This window comes from Geotrypetes seraphini, chromosome 13 (assembly GCF_902459505.1).
Source record: "Geotrypetes seraphini chromosome 13, aGeoSer1.1, whole genome shotgun sequence".
Taxonomy (NCBI): Eukaryota; Metazoa; Chordata; class Amphibia; order Gymnophiona; family Dermophiidae; genus Geotrypetes; species Geotrypetes seraphini.
The window spans coordinates 57,358,188-57,368,025 of record NC_047096.1 but is presented as its reverse complement, the minus strand read 5'-3'; the positions used below and the strand labels follow the sequence as shown (position 1 = coordinate 57,368,025).

Below are 9,838 nucleotides of genomic sequence, written 5' to 3'. Positions count from 1 at the left end.
CTTGGTTTGATGAACCTTCACTCTGTTCTAGTAAGGCAGCTCTTATGTTCTTATGTGAGCCAAGTATAGGATAACCAATCCATTGTGACATCACTGATGAAGTTGGCTCTTAGGCATTGGTGGAATGAGGCATTATGACATCACAATCTGAGCTCTGGAATGTTGCTACTATTTGTGTTTCTGCCAGATACTTGGGACTTGGGTTGGCCACTGTTGGAAACAGGATACTAGGCTTGATGGACCTTCGGTTTGACCCAGTATGGCAATACTTATGTTCTTTTCTCTTGACACCATGTATAAATTGTGTGCCCTACTTTGAGCTATGTGTAAAGTTGGATATCAAGGCTATAAAACTTTGGGATGTGGGATTATCACAATAAATAAGCCTGGATGAAGGGCAATGAGTTATCCCTTAAAAAACAAACCCCAGAACAAGTGTAGTAGTGTGTAAACATATAATTTATTATTTCACACCATCCTATTAAAGGCTTCTTAGAATTGCTGCTGGAAGCTTGTCGTAAGCGGCAAATGCCAAAGTTGTATCTGGAACAAAGCTGATGGACCCTCATCCACTGTTCAAGCTGCTAGGGTGAAAAAAGTAAAAGATCAAAAGTAACAAAACTGTTATTTTAAGAAACCTAGACTCCTTGCAGTGACATGTCAGTTCAGCAGCACTGTCACTTATCTATATTTTTACAGAATACTGATGTTTTGCTGCCTGGAATGTGCAATGGAAGTGGGTTAGGAAAGCAGGCTCTGTACTAGTTGGAGAAATTGAGCCAAGGGCCAGATGATTTTCAGATGTCCACAAAAAAATTCCTTGGCATTATTTTCAGATGTTTTAAATTGCTCCTAGTTACATTATTAAAACAGCAAGAAAAGAAATATCCTTCAGTTGAAAATCTCTAATAAATATGATAATTTTTTTAAAAAACCCCTATAAGACTAATAGTTTAAGCTCAGGGGATAAATCGATCATTCCCCACTTACCCCAGCTTAAATCCTCCCATCTATTGATATTGCATGCTATGCCAAGTTTTAGCCTTTCAGATTGCGAAACTAATTTGGAGAAACTGGAAGGGTGATAGCTTGACACACATTCAGTGACAGACTAGAGAAATAAAAATGCTTTTATTAAAAATAGCCACAATGGTCATGTTTTGCCTATGGAAGGCCGCTAAAGGGGAGATTGGAAAGTTCACTTCCCCTTAGTAAAAGAAATGATTCTTGTTTTTATTAAAGGGAAGGCATGGAGGAGTAGCTTAATGGTTAATGCTTTGATCCTGGTGAACTGGGTTTCCTGCCCACTGCAGCTCCTTGTGACCTCAGGCAAGTCACCTGCCCCTCCATTGATTGTGAGCCCACTAGGGGCAGAGAAAGTATCTGCGCACACCTAGTAGTGCTATAGAAATGATTGGGAGTATTTGCGGGAAGAGTTGTTACGTTTGGAGTTACATCATAAGGCCATGTTGGAGCCAGAAGTTGAATGCGGGATATACGACGGGAATTACAGCAATTCCAGTTGGAGGATGTAGCTTTCCTGAGAGCCAGATTGAAAGAGTCTTTTTGAATATGGGAATAAATCTGGAACTCAGTTGGCGAGATTCCTGCGCAAGCGTAGATCTGTACATATGATCCAGGAAATTAAGGGGAGTGGAGGGAGGGTTTCTCGCACGGATTCTGATATACAGGCTTTTTTCTTGAATTATTATAGTGATTTGTATAAAGGGGTTACACAACCTTTGGGGGACCATCTGGGCGATTTTTTGGATGGATTGCCTTTACCCAGTGTGTCCCATATGGAGTCTGATAGATTGGAGGAGCTGTTCTCTGAATTGGAGGTGAGAGGGGTGATTAGAGACTTAAAACCTGGAAAGGCGCCTGGGCTTGACGGGTTCTCCGGTCTGTTTTATAAAAAGTTTCAGGACATCCTGGGTGCTTTGTTGACCAGGGTATCAAATGGGGTTCGAACTGGTAGCCCGCTTTCAGGATCTATGGGTGATGCAGGTATTACTGTTTTGCCCAAGCCGGGGAAGGAGGCGACAAATTGTGGGGCTTATAGACCTATCTCCCTTTTAAATGTAGATGTTAAAATTATAGCAAAGGTGTTGGCTCTGCGGTTATCTCGTGTCTTGCCACAACTTATCCATGTTGATCAGGCAGGATTTATATATCAGTGACAGGTGCGAGATAATGTGCGTCATATCTTGCATGTGATGTGGAAGGCCCAGCGCCTCCGGAGGGGATAGCAGTATTGGCTATTGATGCGGAGAAAGCCTTTGATAGGATCATTTGGGACTTTCATTGGGCTGTTATGGATAAAGTAGGCTTAGGTCCGTTCTTTTGTAATTGGGTAAGAGCCCTGTATGCCAGGCCTAGGGCATGTATTAAAATAAATGGGTCTTATACAGATTTTTTTTGACATTGGTAGAGGTACTCGGCAGGGGTGCCCCTTGTCCCCTCTGCTATTTTCATTGTCTATTGAACCTCTTGCAGAGGCGATTCATACGCATCCTGGCTTGCAGGGAGTTAGGATGGGGGATTATGAACACCGCATTGCACTTTTTGCGGATGATATTTTGTTGTATATTTGAGACCCGGAGGGTACCCTTCCTATTATTTTGGATATTTTCAGAAATTATGGGGGATTAGCAGGGTTTACAGTTAATATGGATAAGACAGAGTTGATAGGTGTTAACTTGGAGGAGGGGGTGGAAAGAGGGATTATACGTGGCTTTCCTTTTTATCTGGCGGGAGAGAAATTTAGACATCTTGGAATTCAGATTACTAAGGATTTGACTCAACTTTATTCAGCTAATTATGGACCGTTGGTGCAGGTGCAAAGGGACCTTTAGCAGTGGAGGGGGTTATGGCTGTCATGGTGGGGGAGAATAGCAGTGTTGAAAATGAATATTCTCCCCCCGGTTGTTGTTTCTTTTTCAAACGCTGCCTATTCCCCTACCCAGGGGACTTTTGGTAGGTTTGCAGAGAACCTTCTCCCAGTTTATTTGGGGAAGTAAAGCTTCTCAGTTGACTAAAAGGGTTATGTGGGCCCCTAGAGAATGGGGGTGGGGGGGGGGCGGGCGGTGCCAAATCTTCTTTGGTACTATCAGGCGGCTCAGCTTCGTTTTATTTTGGATTGGTCTCTGGAGTGGGTTAATTTGGGGGTGCAGATGGAACAATTTTGGGTTAGGCAGCAGCCTCTAAGGGACTGGATATGGGGTTCTTTGTCTACTGGGGCTCGGTTGCAGGGGGTGGAGAATCCTTTTCTTAAGCATCTTATTCTTTTGTGGGGCTCAATGAAGAGGCAGTGGGGGCGGGGGAGTGGGACCTCCACTTTGGCGGCTATACGCCGTAAACCAACTTTTGCAGTGGGAGGTTCTTCTGGGGTTTTGCTAGGTGGGAGAGGAGGGGGATTCGGGTTTTTCGGGATATAATGCAGGGTCATGAGATCCTTTCCTTTGTTATTTTGCAAAAGAGGTACAATATTCTTTGCCTCCTGGTGATTTTTTTCCTACTTACAACTTAGACATTATATCCAGGCCCAGGGGTGGTTGGTTGATTCTCAGGGGGGTCAGGAATAAGTGGAAAATTTATGGTTATTATTGGGTAGGGTACCCTCATCCGATTTCTGTACTGTATTCCTTTCTTCGGGGCTGGAATAAACCTATTTTTTCCTTTAGGGGTATGTGGGAGGTAGACTTAGGGTCTTATCTGTCAGAGAGTCAGTGGAACATAATTTGTTCTAAAATACGTAAAGTGTCAGTGTGTGTGTTGGTTCAGGAGAATGCATATAAAATTGTATCTCGTTGATACTCTACTCCAGCTTGTTTACATGTTATGTTTCCTAATGTACCTGATATTTGTTGGAGATATGGGGATGGGGAGGGACATTCTTTCATGTATGGTGGGATTGTGCTAAGGTTAGACCATATTGGGTTATGATTACTGGTTGCTTGACTGCCTGGTTGGGGGAGTTGGTTTTGCTTACTCCACAGACTTGCTTATTGGATCTTACTAATATTAGGGATGTCTGGTGGTGTAGAAAACTACTCCGGCTGGGTTTTTCTGCAGCCAAATGCTTGTTAGCCTCTTATTGGAAAAAGACTGTGGTACCTACAGAAGGGGAATGGAAGGATCGGGTGGGGTCTTTATTACATATGGAATGTGTAACTGCTAAACAACATGGATATTTTGATGTGCATCATAGAGACTAGGATTTGATTTTTGGCAAGCTTAGGGGTTGAGTATTGGTGGATCTTTGGGTGAGGAGGGAGAGAGGGGGTATTGGATGTTTTCTTTTGAAGGGGAGGACTGGTGGATGGTTGGGGGTTGGAGGGAGGGGGAAGCGGATTGGGGAGTATTGGATATTTTATTGTCAAGGGGGGGAGGTTTGTGATAGGGGAAGTTTTGCTGTTTGTTGGGGGAATTGTTGGAGGGTGTGCTGTGGATGATGGACCTTGTATTTTGATTGTGTTTCTTGTTTATTGTTTGCTGGTCCTGATTGGGACGTTTGTAGGTTTTGTTCGATATCCTTTTCAATAAAAAAATTTATTGATATTAAACAAAAGAAATGATTGGGAGTAGCTTTACAGCCTACCACAGGCCAAACATCGCAACATTGGGCTTTTTTTAATAAAAGCATTTTTACTTCACCTCATGTGATCTGCTCTCATCTTTCGCTACTACTAATTATGGATCCCACTTCCCTCATTTCTATTCATAGCACATGGTCCAACCCTATTCCGATCATCAGCTGTATCTTGTTCTTCCCCAGCCCCGTCCCCACACAAACCTCAGCTCCTCTTCCCTGAGTTTGGGACTACATCTAGAAGACCTCCGAGCATGTGCGGATGCAACACAATGATGTCACATGCATGCATGTGACATCATTGTGTCACATTTGCGCATGTTTGGCAGGCCTCCAAATGCAGCCCCAAGCATTGGCAGAGCCAAGGCCTTCCAAAACCCAAAGTGCTGGGTTTCAAAAAGAGGACATAGCCAGGTAAATCCAGACATCTGGTAACTCTACCCCCAGTGAGACTACTTCAGGGCTAGTCTTAAATTTTTAAGCAGTACAGCAACTTGTTGCTCTGGAAGGGTTTCCCAAAGGGACGTGCTGCTTTGGTCATATTTAGGCAAGGCTGCACAACCTCCATGTGACATCAGCCACAAACTAATATATCTCCAGAGAGTGCAGAGTCTCCCAGTCAGAATGTGAAGGGGCTCTTCTAAGCAAGCATGCAAGTAGGGGAGGAAATCAAAGTTCTACCCCACAGCCTACATCTGGTGTCAACTGCTTCATCTCGCTCTCTCCAAAAATTTTTTTTTAATGACTGTTAAGACACGCAATGACTGTTGATGACCACACAAGCAGTTTGGTTTTCAAGATATTCACAATGAATATGTATGTCAAATTTACATACCCTGGCTCTTTATCGTATGTAGATTAACTTCACACACATTGTTGATAACTTGAAAATCTGAAGAGCTGTAAGGTCCCTGGTACAGGAGTGATTAAACTCATTGGAGCAGCCAGGTCACACTATGAGGGGGGTGCTGAAAAGTTCTCATAGTAACATAGTAGATGACGGCAGATAAAGACCCGAATGGTCTAGTCTGCCCAACCTGATTCAATCTAAAAATTTGTTGGGGGGTTTTCTTCTTATCTATTTCTGGGCAAGAATCCAAAGCTCTGCCCGGACCTGTTCTTAGGTTCCAACTACTGAAGTCTCCGTCAAAGCTCACTCCAATCCATCTACACCCTCCCAAGCCCATCCTCCACCATATACAGACACAGACTGTGCAAGTCTTCCCAGCACTGTCCTTAGTTCTTCAATATTTACTATTATTTTCTGATTCTAGATCCTCTGTGTTTATCCCATGCTTTTTTGAACTCTGTCATCGTTTTCATCTCCACCACCTCTCTCGGGAGCGCATTCCAGGCATCCACCACCCTCTCTGTAAATAATAATTTTCTTACATTGCTCTTGAGTCTACCACCCCTCAACCTCAAATTATGTTCTCTGGTTTTACCATTTTCCTTTCTCTGGAAAAGATTTTGTTCTACATTAATACCTTTCAAGTATTTGAACGTCTGAATCATATCTCCCCTGTCCCTCCTTTCCTCTAAGGTATACGTATTCAGGGCTTCCAGTCTCTCCTCATACATCTTTTGGTGCAAACCTCCTATCATTTTTGTCGTCCTCCTCTGGACCGCTTCAAGCCTTTTTGTGTCCTTCGCCAGATACGGTCTCCAAAACTAAACACTATACTCCAGATGGGGTCTCACCAACGACCTGTACAGGGGCATCAACACCTTCTTTCCTCTACTGGTTACACCTCTATACAGGCCATCATCCTTCTGGCAGCAGCCACCGCCTTGTCACATTGTTTTTTCGCCTTTAGATCTTTGGACACTATCACCCCAAGGTCCCTCTCCCCATCCATGCATATCAGCCTCTCACTTCCCAGCATAGACGGTTCCTTCCAATTATTAATTCCCAAATGCATTACTCTGCATTTCTTTGCACTGAATTTTAGTTGCCAGATATTAAACCATTCCTCTAACTTTTGTAGATCCTTTTTCATGTTTTCCACTCCCTCCTCTGTGTCTACTCTGTTACAAATCTTGGTATCATCCGCAAAAAGGCAAACCTTTCCTTCTAACCTTTCAGCAATGTTGCTCACAAACATATTGAACAGGATCGGCCCCAGCACCGAACCCTGAGGGACTCCACTACTCACTTTTCCTTCCTCCGAGCTACTTCCATTAACCACCACCCTCTGGCGTCTGTCCGTCAACCAGTTTCTAATCCAGTTCTCCATTTTGGTTCCTAACTTCAGCCCTTCAAGTTTGTTCAAGAGCCTCCTATGAGGAACCGTGTCAAAAGCTTTGCTGAAATCTAAGTAAATTACATCTAGCATATGTCCTCGATCCAGCTTCTGGTCACCCAATCAAAAAAGTTCAATCAGGTTCGTTTGACAAGATTTGCCTTTAGTAAAGCCATGTTGCCTCGGATCCTGTAACCCATTAGATTCTAGGAAATTCACTATCCTTTCTTTCAGCAACACTTCCATTATTTTTCCAACAACCGAAGTGAGGCTTGTAATAATTAAAGATTCCATGAGATACTCAGGAATTGAGCCTGTTAGTGCCTTAAAGCAAATGCAGCTGAGCTTAAACTTAACCCGCACCTCAACTGGAAGCCAATGCAGTCGACGATAAGAATCAGTAATGTGGTCAAACTTCCCCAAGTTGAAAATTAGTCCGACTGCTGCATTCTGAATTATGCTCAGTCTATGGAGTTTTTTCTGGGTATCAACAACAAAAACATCAAAGGATAAGTGATTGAACCAGCAATCAAAAGGAATTAACATCAAAATATGCTGTAATAGTTCTTAGTTTCCACAAAGTATAAAAGCCCTTTCAAATCAACAAGTCAACCTGATTTTTTATTGTAAGAGTACGATCTAAAATTACGCCAAGTATCTTTATGGTAGACTGGATGCTTTAAGTTGTATCATTTACAATAATTGATGTAACATCTTCATTTAAATTTGGTAATGCAAAGAAAAACTTGGATTTTTCCATATTTTCAATTTAAATTCTGACATTCAAAATTCAATTATCTGTAAGATCCTTACTACAGTTTGATTTACTTGAGAAAGAGAAGTATAAACAGGGATTAAAATGATAATATCGTCAGCATAACTAAATAGTTTAATTTTAAACTGAGATAATCTGTTGCCCAAAGAGGCCAAATAAACATTAAAAAGCAATGGGGATAGAGGAGACCCCTGGAGTACTCTACATGGATTACTCCAACTGTTTGAGAGCTCATTATTAAGTTTTACTTGATAAGTTCTAAATTTAAGAAAACCCTCAAATCATTTCAAACCTTGGTCCTATATACCTATAACATCCAGACAGTCCAACAATTTATTATGATCCACGAGATCAAACGCACTACTCAAGTCCAGTTGCAAAATCAAAGCACTGGCACCTTTACTAAAAAGACTACATACATTATCTACCAAGGATGCCAGCACTGTCTCTATGCTATATAATGGTCTAAATCCTAATTGTGAACCATGCAGGATGGAAAAATGTTCCAGATAATTTAACAGTTGGCTATTTACTAAACCTTCCATAATTTTTTATAAAAAATAGGATTGACGAGATAGGCCTATAATAAGTCACTAGGGATACAGAACCCTTAGGATCCTTGGGAATTGGAGTTACAATAATATGACCTCCCGATGGGGGAAAGATCCCACCATTGAGCAGATAAGTTATCCAGAAAAACAGATGCAATTGGAACTGTTTAGGCGCTAGTTTCATTACATCCGGAGAACACAGATCTAATGAACAATAAGATTTTACATATTTACTATAAAGTTTTCTAAAATCATCCCAACCTGGATCAGCAAAGTACCCCATTCTAGATTAACATAGTAGGAGTCAGTTAATAAAGGTAAAAAAAAAAACCTGTTTCCTACTTATAACCAATGAGCAAGATGATCGTAAATTATCAACTTTCTTACTAAAATAGCTTGCTAGCTCTTCTGAATTTGGGGGACTTACTTGAACTGGTTGTGAAAGATGGTTAATTTCAAAAATGTTAGTAACAATTTTAAAAAGTTCTTTGGTATTAGTACCATTTGGATATGCTGATTTTTGAAGAATAAAATGTCTTACATTTTAATTTAATTGTTTATAGGAGTAGACCTCTTTCCTCCAAAAGTCTCGGTCATTTTGATTCCCTGATTTTAACCAAACTCGTTCCAGTTTCCTTACTTTATGTTTTAAGGCCAAAAGGTCACATCAAACCATTGTTTAGGTTTGCAAAAACATTTCTTAAGGAGATATTGTTTTTGTTTAGGAGCTAGTTTGTCTAAAATAGACTAGTATTTTCCCAATGACCTTGGTTTTGTTTATAAGTTGTCCAAAAGGAAGACGGATCAAAATGTCTCCTTGAGATTATTTCCCTTTTTTGAGATAATGATCGCTTGATTGCTTTCTGACCCCATTTAAGATTAAAATAATAAATAAAATGATCTGACCGTATATTTGGGCTCCATAAACCATTGGTTGGTGAGATATATGGCTCAAAGATTTCTTTAGTAGAAAAGGTCACTAAATCCAAATGGTGTCCCTTCTCATGTGATTGAGAAAATTCAGGAATAGTGTAATCTAGTGAAGATAGGAAAGTAATAAGGTCCATTCTATCTAGGGAATCTTCCTCTAGATATAAATTAATATCACCAAGTACAAGACTATATGGAGAGGAAGTAGAATTATGTAATACGAATTCTTGGAAGTCATTCCTTGCCTTCGACCAATTTCCAGGAGGAACATAAAATAAAATGCAAGAGAGGGAGTCAGATAGGTCTTTTCTACTTATTCTGCAGTATCCTCGGATGGATCCCCTCACCTTCAATTTTTCAAGTTGTTCATAAACACTTTCCTCCGTGAACAGCACAGAATCTACTCCATTTTCCCGTGTAACTTTGCCAGACAGTCTCGGTCCTTCTCCAGGATTTTCTTCTGTGAACACAGAGCAGAAGTATTTGTTTAGCACGTTTGCGTTTCCCTCCTCCACATATCAGTTCCTAGCATCTTTTAGTTTAGCAATTCCAGTTTTCATCTTCCTCCTTTCACTGATATATCTGAAAAAGTTTTGTCTCCCTTTTTTACATTTTTAGCCATTTGCTTTTCCGCCTGCGCTTTCGCCAGATGTATCTCCCTCTTGGCTTCCTTCAGTTTCTCCCGGTAGTCCTTTCTGTACTTTTCATCTTGGGATTTTCTATATTTCAGGAACGTCAACTCTTTTGC

General features: G+C 41.1%; 1 long non-coding RNA gene across 1 annotated transcript in view; it reads right to left on the bottom strand.

Moving 5' to 3' along the window:
* Positions 1–468: 468 nt before the first annotated feature.
* The window catches only part of LOC117347019, a 35,565-nt gene continuing 26,195 nt past the window's right edge, over positions 469–9,838 (bottom strand). Inside the window, exon 5 of the long non-coding RNA XR_004536705.1 lies at positions 469–584. This is a non-coding gene — a long non-coding RNA (uncharacterized LOC117347019). The remainder of the gene's footprint in view (positions 585–9,838) is intronic.